The 13,961-nt window shown below is 42.1% G+C and overlaps 1 long non-coding RNA gene across 1 annotated transcript; it reads left to right on the top strand.

Annotated features, from left to right (window-relative positions):
* The first annotated feature begins 4,637 nt into the window (after positions 1–4,637).
* On the top strand, positions 4,638–13,244 carry LOC137376123 (uncharacterized). The gene is made up of 3 exons (XR_010976133.1): positions 4,638–4,705; positions 10,093–10,139; positions 13,099–13,244. It is a non-coding gene; the product is annotated as an uncharacterized lncRNA (long non-coding RNA).
* Positions 13,245–13,961: the final 717 nt, after the last annotated feature.

Here is a 13,961-nt window from a genome sequence, read left to right as displayed (position 1 = left end):
TTTTTGCAACATTTTGTATTTCAGCTGCTATTGGCTGTCACTGGCATGACTCCAATTTGCTTCATTAATTACTCAATCAATCACAAAAGCTTAACTATTCCCTAATTTTTTGCTTTAATTATTTTAACATGAAGTAAGGCTGGAAATTATGTAATTTAATGAATGAATTAAAAGGAGAGTCCAGCAATTGTCGTCGCCATTCCCTTCTTTTGGTTTAGTCACATGTCTGCTTACTATATGCAGCCTTTTTCCATCAGAAGATGCAAATTAGCAAGAGAGGTTTTTTTAATTTCCAAAACATACTTTATTCACAAAAATCTGTAAAAAAATACATTACCAAACAGTTTCAAACAGCACCAAGTCAAAAAATACAAACAGTGCAAAGGTCCTTCAATGCAATCATGAGTTGCCTCACAACCTTTCCATTTCATTTGTTATGCCATATACATTTTTACATTTTACAGCACACAAAATTTTCCCGATACAGTTCGAGGGGTTTCCCATGGATCCAGCCCCTCCGTTCAGCTTGGTGGGGAGACCTTACACAGTGATCTTTCCCCATTGAGCCTTTGCTGCGGCTGCCCCAAGCTTTAGTGCGTCCCTCAGCACGTAGTCCAGGACCTTGGAATGTGCCAGTCTGCAACATTCGGTCGTGGACAACTCTTTGCGCTGGAAGACCAGCAAGTTTTGGGCAGACCAAAGGGCGTCTTTCACCGAATTGATAGTCCTCCAGCAGCAGTTGATGTTTGTCTCGGTGTGCGTCCCTGGGAACAGCCTGTAGAGCACAGACTCCTGTGTTACAGCGCTGCTTGAACAACAAAGAACAAAGAACAGTACAGCACAGGAACAGGCGCCGATCTTGATGCCTGCCTAAACTAACACCTTCTGCACTTCCGGGGCCCATATCCCTCTATTCCCTTCCTATTCATATATTTGTCAAGATGTCTCTTAAACGTCGCTATCGTATCTGCTTCCACCACCTCCCCTGGCAGCAAGTTCCAGGCACTCACCACCCTCTGTGTAAAAAACTTGCCTCACACATCCCCTCTAAACTTTGCCCCTCGCACCTTAAACCTATGTCCCCTAGTAACTGATTCTTCCACCCTGGTAAAAAGCTTCTGACTATCCACTCTGTCCATGCCGCTCATAACTTTGTAAACCTCTATCATGTCGCCCCTCCACCTCCGTCGTTCCAGTGAAAACAATCTGAGTTTATCCAACCTCTCCTCATAGCTAATGCCCTCCAGACCAGGCAACATCCTAGTAAACCTCCTCTGTACCCTCTCCAAAGCCTCCACGTCCTTCTGATAGTGTGGCGACTAGAATTGCACGCAATATTCTAAGTGTGGCCTAACTAAGGTTCTGTACAGCTGCAACATGACTTGCCAATTTTTGTACTCTATGCCCCAACCGATGAAGGCAAGCATGCCGTATGCCTTCTTGACTACCTTATCCACCTGTGTTGCCACTTTCAGTGACCTGTGGACCTGTACGCCCAGATCTCTCTGCCTGTCAATACTCCTAAGGGTTCTGCCATTTACTATATACTTCCCACCTGCATTAGACCTTCCAAAATGCATTACCTCACATTTGTCCGGATTAAACTCCATCTGCCATTTCTCCGCCCAAGTCTCCAACCGATCTATATCCTGCTGTATCCTCTGACAATCCTCATCATTATCCGCAACTCCACCAACCTTTGTGTCGTCCGCAAACTTACTAATCAGATCAGCTACATTTTCCTCCAAATCATTTATATATACTACAACCAGCAAAGGTCCCAGCACTGATCCCTGCGGAACACCACTAGTTACATCCCTTCATTCAGAAAAACACCCATCCACTGTTACCCTCTGTCTTCTGTGACTGAGCCATTTCTGTATCCATCTTGCCAGCTCACCTCTGATCCTATGTGACTTCACCTTTTGTACCAGTCTGCCATGCGGGACCTTGTCAAAGGCTTTACTAAAGTCCATATAGACAACATCCACCGCCCTTCCCTCATCAATCATCTTCATCACTTCCTCAAAAAACTCAATCAAATTAGTAAGACACGACCTCCCCTTCACAAAACCATGCTGTCTCTCACTAATAAGTTTGTTTGTTTCCAAATGGGAGTAAATCCTGTCCCGAAGAATCCTCTCTAATAGTTTCCTTACCACTGACGTAAGGCTCACCAGCCTATAATTTCCTGGATTATCCTTACCACCCTTCTTAAACAAAGGAACAACTTTGGCTATTCTCCAGTCCTCTGGGACCTCACCTGTAGCCGATGAGGATACAAAGATTTCTGTCAAGTCCCCAGCAATTTCTTTCCTTGCCTCCCTCAGTATTCTAGGGTCGATCCCATCAGGCCCTGGGGACTTATCTACCTTAATGCTTTGCAAGACACCCAACACCTCCTCCTTTTTGATAATGAGATGACTGAGACTATCTGCACTCCCTTCCCTAGGCTCATCATCCACCAAGTCCTTCTCCTTGGTGAATACAGATGCAAAGTACTCATTTAGCACCTCACCCATTTCCTTTGGCTCCACGCATAGATTCCCATCTCTGTCCTTGAGTGGGCCAACCCTTTCCCTGGTTACCCTCTTGCTCTTTATATATGTATAAAAAGCCTTGGGATTTTCCTTAATCCTGTTTGCCAATGACTTTTCATGACCCCTTTTAGCCCTCCTAACTCCTTGCTTAAGTTCCTTCCTACTTTCTTTATATTCCTCAAGTGCTTCATCTGTTCCTAGCCTTCCAGCCCTTACAAATGCTTCCTTTTTCTTTTTGACGAGGCTCACAATATCCCGTGTTATCCAAGCTTCCCGAAACTTGCCAAACTTGTCTTTCTTCCTCACAGGAACATGCTGGTCCTGGATTCTAATCAGCTGACGTTTGAAAGACTCCCACATGTCAGATGTTGATTTACCCTCAAACAGCCACCCCCAATCTAAATTCTTCAGTTCCTGCCTAATATTGTTATAATTAGCCTTCCCCCATTTTAGCACCTTCATCCGAGGACTACTCTTATCCTTATCCACAAGTACCTTAAAACTTATGGAATTATGGTCACTGCTCCCGAAATGCTCCCCCACTGAAACTTCAACCACCTGGCTGGGCTCATTCCCCAATACCAGGTCCAGAATGGCCCCATCCCTAGTTGGACTATCTACATACTGTTTCAAGAAGCCCTCCTGGATGCTCCTCACAAATTCTGCCCCATCCAAGCCCCTAGCACTAAGTGAGTCCCAGTCAAAGTTAAAATCACCCACCACTACAACCCTGTTACCTTTACATCTTTCCAAAATCTGTCTACATATCTGCTCCTCTACCTCCCGCTGGCTGATGGGAGGCCTGTAGTAAACCCACAACATCGTGACTGCACCCTTCCTATTCCTGAGCTCCACCCATATTGCCTCGCTGCATGACCGCTCTGAGGTGTCCTCCCGCAGTACAGCTGTGATATTCTCCTTAACCAGTAATGTAACTCCCCCACCCCTTTTACATCCCCCTCTATCCTGCCTGAAGCTTCTAAATCCTGGAACATTTAGCTGCCAATCCTGCCCTTCCCTCAACCAAGTCCCTGTAATAGCAACAACATCATATTTCCAAGTACTAAATGTACTAGAAGAACCTCGACAAAAACCACTGCAGCTCTTTCCAAACCTGCTTTGCAAAGACACATTCCAGAAGGAGGTTTACAGCTTCTAATGTATTCTCAAGGCTCAGCTCTGAGGGGCTGAAAAAAAAGGCCAACCAGCAAGATTAGTAAACCTCCTCACACCTCAATTGTTTGATTTTTTTTTAAACAAACTGAATTCTGGCTCTCTAAAATACAAATTTACAGCATCATATTGAAGTATTAGACCAGCTTATTTAATGTCCGATTTTCAGATGTTTTACCTAATGCTTAAAAATAAACAATGGATGTTTCAACCTCCATTCAAATTTGGCACCCAATCAGCTGTAACAGTTCACTAAAAAAAAACTTCACCTTTGCTTTCGTTGTTGCTGGTTCACTTTTTCCCAATCCACGCTTGTCATGTCCAATGCCACAAAGCAAGTTGATGTCAATTTAAAATGCTTATTTAAAAAGGGAATGCATGTTCCTTCAATGTAGTAATTGTGCTTTAATTAAACAACACAAATTTGTGTTCAATCAAACCAACAAAGAGCCATGGTATTAGTTTATTGAGAAGGGAATGCTTTACAACACAACCTTTGTTATGCTGCAATCATTTAATTAGCATGTGATCTGCTGTTGACAGGCAAATCAAGTGTTCCTGGAGTGTTGAGATTATAATAACAACCCCCATCAATCATTTCTACTACATTGCTGGTAGAAAAGCATACACAATTTGAAGGTCATACTTAACAAAAACAAAAAAATACAAGTTAAGGCATAGTTGACTGCGAAATGTAATCATGAATATATGAAATGTTTATAACAATTACCACGTTCTGTAATTCATAGATTGGTCACCAGCTAAATGACTTGTGGCAGCTTTGGGCTAACCACGGTAGATTTAATATCACAATTTAAAAAAAAGCCTCTGTTGGGTACCCAAGAGTATCCTACTGAAGTTCTGATGAAAGGTCATCGACTTGAAACATTAACTCTGTTTCTCTCTCCACAGATGCTGCCAGACCTGCTGAGAATTTCCAGCATTTTCTGTTTTTACTGCTGAAGCTTACATTGTTTTAATGATGACTACAGGTACCTCCCTCTATGAACTCTCTGATATAACACACAAACTGACAAATATTTTGAATATGTGTCCTTAAACTATCACTCAACCCACATTTTGGAAGCTTTTGGAAGCTTTCTTCTTGCACTTTTGTAGTTTCCCCTTCCTGAGCTATGTAACATCCCTTGGCTGAAAGACACAGCAGGTATGTTTGGGGTCTACCTTAGATATTCTCTCAGGGACAGTGGTGCTGGTCAGTTCCCTAAGTGGTCAGAGTGTCTTAAGTTTAGGAGTGTGTGCATTACCTAATTATGCAGTAGCATAACTCAAGGTGCAATGATAATATCTTCTTACAGCCTGAATTGGATATTGTGGGGGGAAACTGGACTTCGTTTCTTCCGGTTTTCAGATGTGAAATGGGTTCACAGCTTGCCAATTTTTGTTTGTGGGCACACACAACTGAAAAGCACAGGGAGTATTTTGGTCACCATACTGGTTAGGATGCCCATTGCCATCTTGGGTGCTTGCCTAAAATGAGCATCAGGCCCATTGCTAAATTGGATCTCTTGCCCTGAAGCAGACAATCCTGCCATCCTTAAAGGAGCCACTGGAATCTGCTATCAAAGAGAAAGAAAAATAATTACCTACTGAATGTGGAGCCAGGAGGAGCATGAGTACTGGTCCTGTACTGTGATGCCAGTTATCACTTGCCCCTACTCCATTTCCTCCCAACCTTCCAGAATTTGCAGTGGACCCAGTGATGGTAACTTCATTGGCCGACCTATATCCTTGCCATTGATTCCATCTCTCTCCCCAGCTGAACAAGTTTGTCCGCAACCTTGGCATCCTATTCCATTCCAAGCTGAGTCTCTGGCCCCATGTTCTCTCTGTCACAAGACTACCTACTTCCACCTCTGTAACATTTCCCATTTCTTCCCCTAGCTTAGCACATATGCTGCTGAAACCATCATTTGTTATCCCCAGACTCAACTATTTCAATGCAGGCATCAGTCTTGGCTCATTGCTGAACGTTACCCTTCAGTGCAATACTGCATTGTCAGAGGTGCTGACTTTTGGATGAGACATTAAACTGAGGCCCTGTCTGCTCTCTCAAGTGGACATATAATATCATCTGTCACTATTCGAAGAATAACAGGTCCATTCTTCCAGTATTCTGGCCAATATTGTCTGTGAAGATCTTTGGGATGTTTTGACATTGTAAAAGGTGCTGTTTTTCACTCCTTTTTTTTTTCTTTTTCTCTCTGGGTCACCCAATTCATCCAACAACTTTTGCAAATTTCTTCAGCCCTACGAATCCCCCCTGCCTCTCCCCCAAACCATCTATTTCCCTGACTTTGACCTCTTGTGCATGTGCAATAGCCCCCTTGCATCCCTCCATCACTTTTGCCCCGTAATTGGCAGCTGCGCTTTCAGTCACTTAGATCTTTTGCACTGTAATTCCCTCCCTGAGCTCACTGCCTCTCTACTTGACTCTCTTTTTTAAAACTCATATCTTTGACCAACGTCTTGGTCACTCCTGACAAGATCTCCTTTCTCTTGGTGTGCTTTTGTTTGCTCATGGTTCTGTGATTTTTTTCTCCTTTAAAGGTGCTATATAAATGCAAATTGTATGTGTATATGAGGGACACAGTCAAGCAGGCTTTTGAAGAAAAACTGCAGTAAAAACCAAGTTATCTCATTGTATATTTATGTAAATATTTGAATGAAAATATATTGAATAATGCATAAAAACTGAACCTCGTCTGATGGTTATTGATATAAATAAGCCCTTTGGAGTTGGCCTCTTTCATTCTTTAAACTGTTTTTATTCAATACAAAGCACAGCCTTAGCAGGATTTAGGAGGCTGCAGCGGCAATTCTATAGCTAAACAGAAGATGCCTGATACTTTTTATTCAGAAAGTGATATGCATTCTGAAATGTTCATTTTGTTTCCCTCTTACTGTTTTGTTAATTTTCCATACAAGGGATATTAATGCTGGGGAACGGAACACTGTCCCATTTTGGGGAGCCACTGTCAATAACAAGCAAGTGCTGTTCGGTCAATTTTCACATGGCTTGTGTGCAGACTCAGGATTCCTCTGCTGTGCCTCTGTCCCACCTTCAAGGGAAAAATTCTTAACCTTAACTGTATGAAATTTTTCTCTTACACCAACAATTCTTTGAGCAAGAATCTCAGTCTTAATGTCAAATTAGGGGCAGGTTTGCTGTTAGTTTTAGGGACCTGACCCATATCTTTTGTGGGGAATAAAATGTTGGGAAATGCATTATCTTTTTCAGGTAAATGCTTGTACTTCAGAGCTGCCACATTGTAATGTAAATCAATCACGTGAGTCATGTACACCTGTAGATAACATATTTTACCAAATTATCACAAGTGATATACTTTGAAATGTAAAATAAAAGTAACTATAAAGTTGCAGTCATCACTGGATTTTACACAGTTTCTGTAACATTTTAAAGTTCAGAGATAGTTTATAGTCTTATTTCTGTTTCCAAAGTTAAGATTTCATCCTCACTAATGACTATTTCAGAGACAGAAAGTGCTTTATGGAAAAGAAACATTAACAGATGTTATCCTCGACTGTTAACAGATATCAATAAAACAGAAGGTTTTCAGTTTAGGAAATTTTAAGTTGTTTTGTTGTAGAGAAATGGTAAATGTAGTATGTAATCTATGTGTTTTATCAAAAGAAAGAATGATTTATATTTATATCGTACCTTTCATGACCGAAGAACATCCCAAAGAACTTTACAGCCAATTAAGTACTTTTTTTGTACTGTAGTCCCTATTGTAAGGTGGGAAATGCAGCAGCCAATTTACACACAGCAATGTGATAACATAAGAACATAAGAAATAGGAGGAGGTTAGGCCATTCAGCCCCTCGAGCCTGTTCCACCATTCAATAAGATCATGGCTGATCTGATTGTGGCCTTAACTCCGCTTTCCTGCCTGTCCCCACAACCCTTGACTCCCTTGTAAATCAAAAATATGTCTAACTCAGCTTTTAAAATATTCAATGACCCAGTCTCCACTACTCACAGGGGAAGAGAACTCCAAAGATTAACGATTCTCTGAGAGAAGAAATTCCTCCTCATATCCATCTTAAAAGGGAGACCCCTTATTTTGAAACTGTGTGCCCAGTTCTAGATTCCCAAAGATCCCTCTGTAGTGCAGCATTCTGCAGGCACTCTCCATGTAAATAATAACCTGCTTTTCTATTCTTTCTGCCAAAGTGGACAATCTCACATTTTCCCACATTATACTCCATCTGCCAAATTTTTGCCCACTCACTTAACCTAGCTATATTTCTTCGGAGACACTTTGTGTCCTCCTCACAACTTGCTTTTCTATCTTTGTATTGTCCGCAAATTTGGCTGCAATACACTTGGTCCCATCATCAAGGTCATTAATATAGATTGTAAATAGTTGAGGCCCCAGCACTGATGCCTGTGGCACTCCACTAGTTACAGTTTTCCAACCTGAAAATGCTTCATTTATGCCGACTCTGTTTCCTGTTTGTTAGCCTACATATATGTATGCTAATATATTACCCCCAACACCATGATCTCTTATTTTGTGTAGTAACCTTTTATGTGGCATCTTATCGAATGACTTTTGGAAATCCAAATACACCATCTACTGGTTCCCCTTTATCCACCTTGCTTGTTACATCCTCAAAGGACTCTAATAAATTTGTGAAACATGATTTCCCTTTCGTAAAACCATATTGACTCTGCCCAATGCATTATGACTTTCTAAATGGCCTGATACTACTTCCTTAATAATGGATTCTAACATTTTCCCCATGACAGATGTTAGGCTAACTGGCCTATATTTTTCTGATTTCGGTTGCCAACTTCCTCCACTAAATTGACTGTTTTTATACTTCTTGCTAGTTTACTCTCATGTGCTAATTTCTCCCTTTTTGTTCATTCATCCTTTGCTGCTTTCTAAGATTTTCCCAATCTTCTGGTCTACCATTAATCATTGCAGCATTGAACTGTTAGCTGTTAGCTGAGGGATAAATATTGGCCAGGACTTCCCTGCTCTTCAGCAGAATAGTGCTATGGGATCTTTTATATCGACCTAAGAGGGCCTTAGTTGAGCATTGCATCTCCATCACACCTCCAAAAATGCAGCACACACACAGCTTTTATTTGATTTTTGTTCTCAAGTCCTGGAGTGGGATTTTGCACCCACAACATTCTGACTTTGAGGCAAGAGTGCTACCAACTGAGCCACAACTAATTCTAGGGGCTGAATTTTATGCCGCACCAGTGGGTCAGATGGTGGCTTGGGGGCAGCGTAAAATTGAGCAGGAGGCTCCAGGAGGCCTACCCGCCCCGCTCCCATCTCCGGTCAACTTTACGGCAGCTAGGCAGGAGGTGGGGGGAAACAGGCTTGCCCACTCGAGGCCAATCAAGGCCCTTAACTGGCCACTTAAGGGCCCTTGCTTGCCTCCACGAGTATTTTACCCATGGCAAGTGGGCGTGCTGGGGATGTGAAAGGCCGCCCAGTGATAGCTGCCGGTGAATTCCCGTCCACCTACGGTAAATTCCAGCCCTAGGTGCCTGTATATTTAAATAATCAGTCATATTGGCCTAGTGATTTAATAACAACATGCCTATTTTTCAGTTGTTAAACATGTGCCTAAGCCTCCATTCTGGCAGACAGTACGTATACCACCCACAATATTGGTGAAGGTAAAGTAATAGGCGTCCAGTGCCTGTGCCTGAAACAGGTATTAAGGCTTTTGCATATCTGAGTATGCAATTAATGCACAGGAATTCCTAGAACGGTATCAGGAATGAAAGATTGTAGTTGTGAAGAAAGACTAAAAGAAATTGGATATTTTTTCACCCCAAGAGTGATAGTTACAAGAAAATATAATGGAGGTTTGCAGCAACATGAAACAATCGTGAGGGGTTGAAAAATTAGTTCCACTGATTGCAGATCAGTAACAGGAGGACATATACTCAGGATTAGCATTGAAAGAATAATGGGGGAAGCTAAAAGAAAGTTTTTCTATATCGATGTTTAGAACACGGAATGTTTCAATTAAGGCTGACTTTAACATGGAGTTGGATACATATTTTCTGAGACAGCTTTTACATACTGTACAGGAAAGGCAAAGTGTTGCTGCAGACATTTAAAGTATCTTCATTTCTTATAAAAATGAAGAATAGGGATGGAAATTTGTCACTATTTCTGATCATTGAAGGATTATAGACAGTGCTGATGTTTAAGGTTGATTCCCTTGAGATGTTGATGCATGCAGTGAGACACAGAAATGTTGTCCTACTTGGTACTCAAAGGCATCCTCCTTAGAGAAGACTTGTCCAAAATGTCTGGCAGGAGCTGGCTGACAGTGATATTCTTTGCAACACTTAAAGGACCTGGCTGTGGAAGAAGATGGCAAACATAAGGATCAGCACCCTAGGTAATGCTACCCAGCAGTTTTCTATATCAAGTATCTATACCAAGTACATGTATCACAAAATGCATTCTCAAAGATATTTACCTGTTGCTCCTCTAAAACTTTAACAGTTCTTTCAGTGCTTATCATGAAAGGACATACAGCAATATAGAACATATACTGGGGGCAACTTATATCTGAAAATATTGTCACACTGAAATCTCAGCAGGACTCCATATCACAAATTATTTCAGATAAAACATGCATGTTGCATGTTCAGTTACTAACATGTAGGATGGGTTGCAAATTAGGTACATGTCTGTTACTGTGTGTACTCCTTAAGTTTACAACATCTCAACTTCTCTGCTTGCAGCCCAATAAAAGTGAGTGTACCTGAACTGGAGATGGGCCTAGAGATTACAAACACTTGGTTCCCATTGAGGAAACCACTCTGGATATCCTTGCCTGTGGCAGCACTGTGCAAGAACAGGATCATGAAGCTAGTGGTCTGCCTAAGCTCATAGCCAATATTATCCTGCTCTTATGATATACAGACATGCTGAGGATTTATGACTATCCAGTACTGGGGGAGCAGGAGAATCACACTGCTCGAGGCCACAAGCCTCAGTAAATTTGTAAAAAAAAAGGTTTGTCCTTCCTGCCCTACATTCTCCAGTGGTTTGTTCCTTCAGCATGAGATCATTGCTGTGCACCTGTATAAACAGCCACTGTCAAGTGCACGGCCACCAGAAGGGCTTGCTGCCCCTCTTAAAGTGCTGTCCTCCCAGCTTACTCTTGGTGGGATGGACATTCCTTTTGAGGACCAAGAAGAGCTTTATAGGCAATGATAGTGTCGCAGTTATGTAACTGAACTAGTAATTTAGAAGTATGAATGATCTGTAGTTATCAGCTCAAATCCCACCATGGTAGCTGGACAGCTTAAACTTCAGTTAATCAACTTATTCTGGAATTAAAAAAACAAGTATCAGTAATGGTGACCATATCATTGTTGGGTAAGGATGGCAAATTTCCTTCTTTAAAGGGCTTAAGTAAGCCAGGTTGGCTTTTATAATAATCATATCTCGAGATCTTGACATCAAGGCAGCATTTGACCGAGTATGGCATCAAGGAGCCCTAGCAAAACTGAGGTCAATGGGAATCAGGGGGAAAACGCTCTGCTGGCTGGAGTCATACCTAGCTCAAAGGAAGATGGTTGTGGTTGTTGGAGGTCAATCATCTGAGCTCCAGGACATCACTGCAGGAGTTCCTCAGGGTAGTGTCCTAGGTCCAACCATCTTCAGCTGCTTCATCAATGACATTCCTTCAACCATAAGGTCAGAAGTGGGGATGTTCGCTGATGATTACACAATGTTCAGCACCATTCGTGACTCCTCAGATACTGAAGCAGTCCGTGTAGAAATGCAGCAAGACCTGGACAATATCCAGGCTTGGGCTGATAAGTGGCAAGTAACATTCGCGCCACACAAGTGCCAGGCAATGACCATCTCCAACAAGAGAGAATCTAACCATCTCCCCTTGACATTCAACGGCATTACCATCACTGAATCCCCCACTATCAACATCCTAAGGGCTACCATTGACCAGAAACTGAACTGGAGTAGCCATATAATTACCGTGGCTACAAGAGCAGGTCAGAGGCTAGGAATCCTGAGGCGAGTAACTCACCTCCTGACTCCCCAAAGCCTGTCCACCATCTACAAGGCACAAGTCAGAAGTGTGATGGAATACTCTCCACTTGCCTGGATGGGTGCAGCTCCAACAACACTCAAGAAGCTTGACACCATCCAGGACAAAGCAGCCCGCTTGATTGGCACACCATCCACAAACATTCACTCCCTCCACCACCGACGCACAGTAGCAGCAGTGTGTACCATCTACAAGATGCACTGCAGCAATGCACCAAGGCTCCTTAGACAGCACCTTCCAAACCCATGAACTCTATCACCTAGAAGGACAAGGGCAGCAAATACATGGGAACACCACCACCTGCAAGTTCCCCTCCAAGTCACACACCATCCTGACTTGGAACTATATCGCCGTTCCTTCACTGTCGCTGAGTCAAAATCCTGGAACTCCCTTCCTAACAGCACTGTGGGTCTACCTACCCCAAATGGACTGCAGCGGTTCAAGAAGGCAGCTCACCACCACCTTCTCAAGGGCAATTAGGGATGGGCAATAAATGCTGGCATTGCCAGTGATTGCCACATCCCATGAATGAATAAAAAAAAATCATTTGTTCAGACCTCTGGATTACTAGTCCATAATCACTATGCTACTATTCCCTATAAAACTTTTCCTGGTCCTTCAAAGGAATGGCCCAGACACACAGCAATGTGGTTAACTCTTAACTGCCCTCTGAAATAGCCTAGCAAGCCACTCAGTTAAGGGCAATTAGGGATAGACAATAAATGCTGGCCTTGTGAGCAATACCCACATCCTATGAATGACTACGTTTAAAAATAATCATTGCCAGAAAATTCATCTAAAGGAAGTCTGCCTGTATCTGTGGTGGGTGACCACCATTACCCAAGTAGGCAGATCCACAACAGGGATCCTTGGGTATAGTGGAAGAGATTGGATGTATGAGACCTTTCTCAAGGTTGCATTTGTGCCCTTCTGACATTGCACATATACATTGACAGAATGTTTTGCCAACCTAGGTATCAATAAGTGACTGTACATAATGCAGGTAGATTGCTTCATATGGACTTAAGGTGTTGTGGTCTTGGAAAATTTGAGTGTATCAACTTTCTGAATTGTAGGTTAACTTAAGGTGTGCATTTTGAGGTATGGGTACATATGAGATACAAAGAACAAACTGTGAGATTGTATAAGGGCTTTTGAGGATGGCGTACAAGTGGAACATGAAACATTTGTGTCAAGCAATCTTTGAATTGTTCCCGAGATACATGATGTCGTTGATTACTGTGTCTTTGGCTGCTTCCTTTGTCTTCTCCTGCAGGTTTGAACCACAGCATGGAACCTGCTTACACTTGCTTTTAGGAATAGTGCACGATTGATCTCCATGGAAGGTGTCATTGAGTGCTAAATTGGATAGCCCGCTTCACACCCAACTCATGCAGCTGTAAGTTCCTTTCGCCATGCATCCATCAGGAGATTAGGTATTGTATCAATCTTGTCATTTTCTCACATATTTTGCTTTGTGCCTTCACATTTGGTTTTCTTCCACTTTATTTATGGTACGCTCCCCCACACCCAGCGTTCATCCAACTCAAAGCCTTGATAAAGGGTGATAAATACTTGTAAATGTTTTTGAAACATGGTAAATGCTGAAACAATTATTTGTTCCTAAATGTGGGTGCTTACATTACCTATAATGGGTGCAAGCCCTTAATTTGGATCTGATGGCCACATTTCCCATTGTGCTTGCTCCCTGCACAATGGCAAAGCTGCACTGGTAGCAAAAAATAATTATTCAAATGAGCTGAAGCAAAAAGTTTGAGGCAGTCAGTTCACTGTTCCATTAGCTATTTTTGATCCAACTGAACAGTATAAAGAAACATTTGCATCTATATAGCACCTTTCATAACCTCAGGACACCCCAAAATGTTTTATAGTTAATGAAGTACTTTTGCAATGTAGCAAACACAAGAGCCAATTTGCACACAGCAAGCTCCTACAAACAGCCATATGATAATGACCAGATAATCTGTCTTTGTGATGTTGTTTCAGGGATAAATATTGGCCAGGACACTGGGGATAACTCCCCTTCTTTTTTTTTAGAATAGTACCATGTGGTCTTTACATCTACCTCAGACCTCAATTTAATATCTCATCTGAAAGATGACACCTCCAAAAAGTGTC

This window comes from Heterodontus francisci, chromosome 13 (assembly GCF_036365525.1).
Source record: "Heterodontus francisci isolate sHetFra1 chromosome 13, sHetFra1.hap1, whole genome shotgun sequence".
Lineage (NCBI taxonomy): Eukaryota > Metazoa > Chordata > Chondrichthyes > Heterodontiformes > Heterodontidae > Heterodontus > Heterodontus francisci.
The sequence above is the reverse complement of the archived record's forward strand: the minus strand, read 5'-3'. Positions and strand labels throughout refer to the sequence as shown.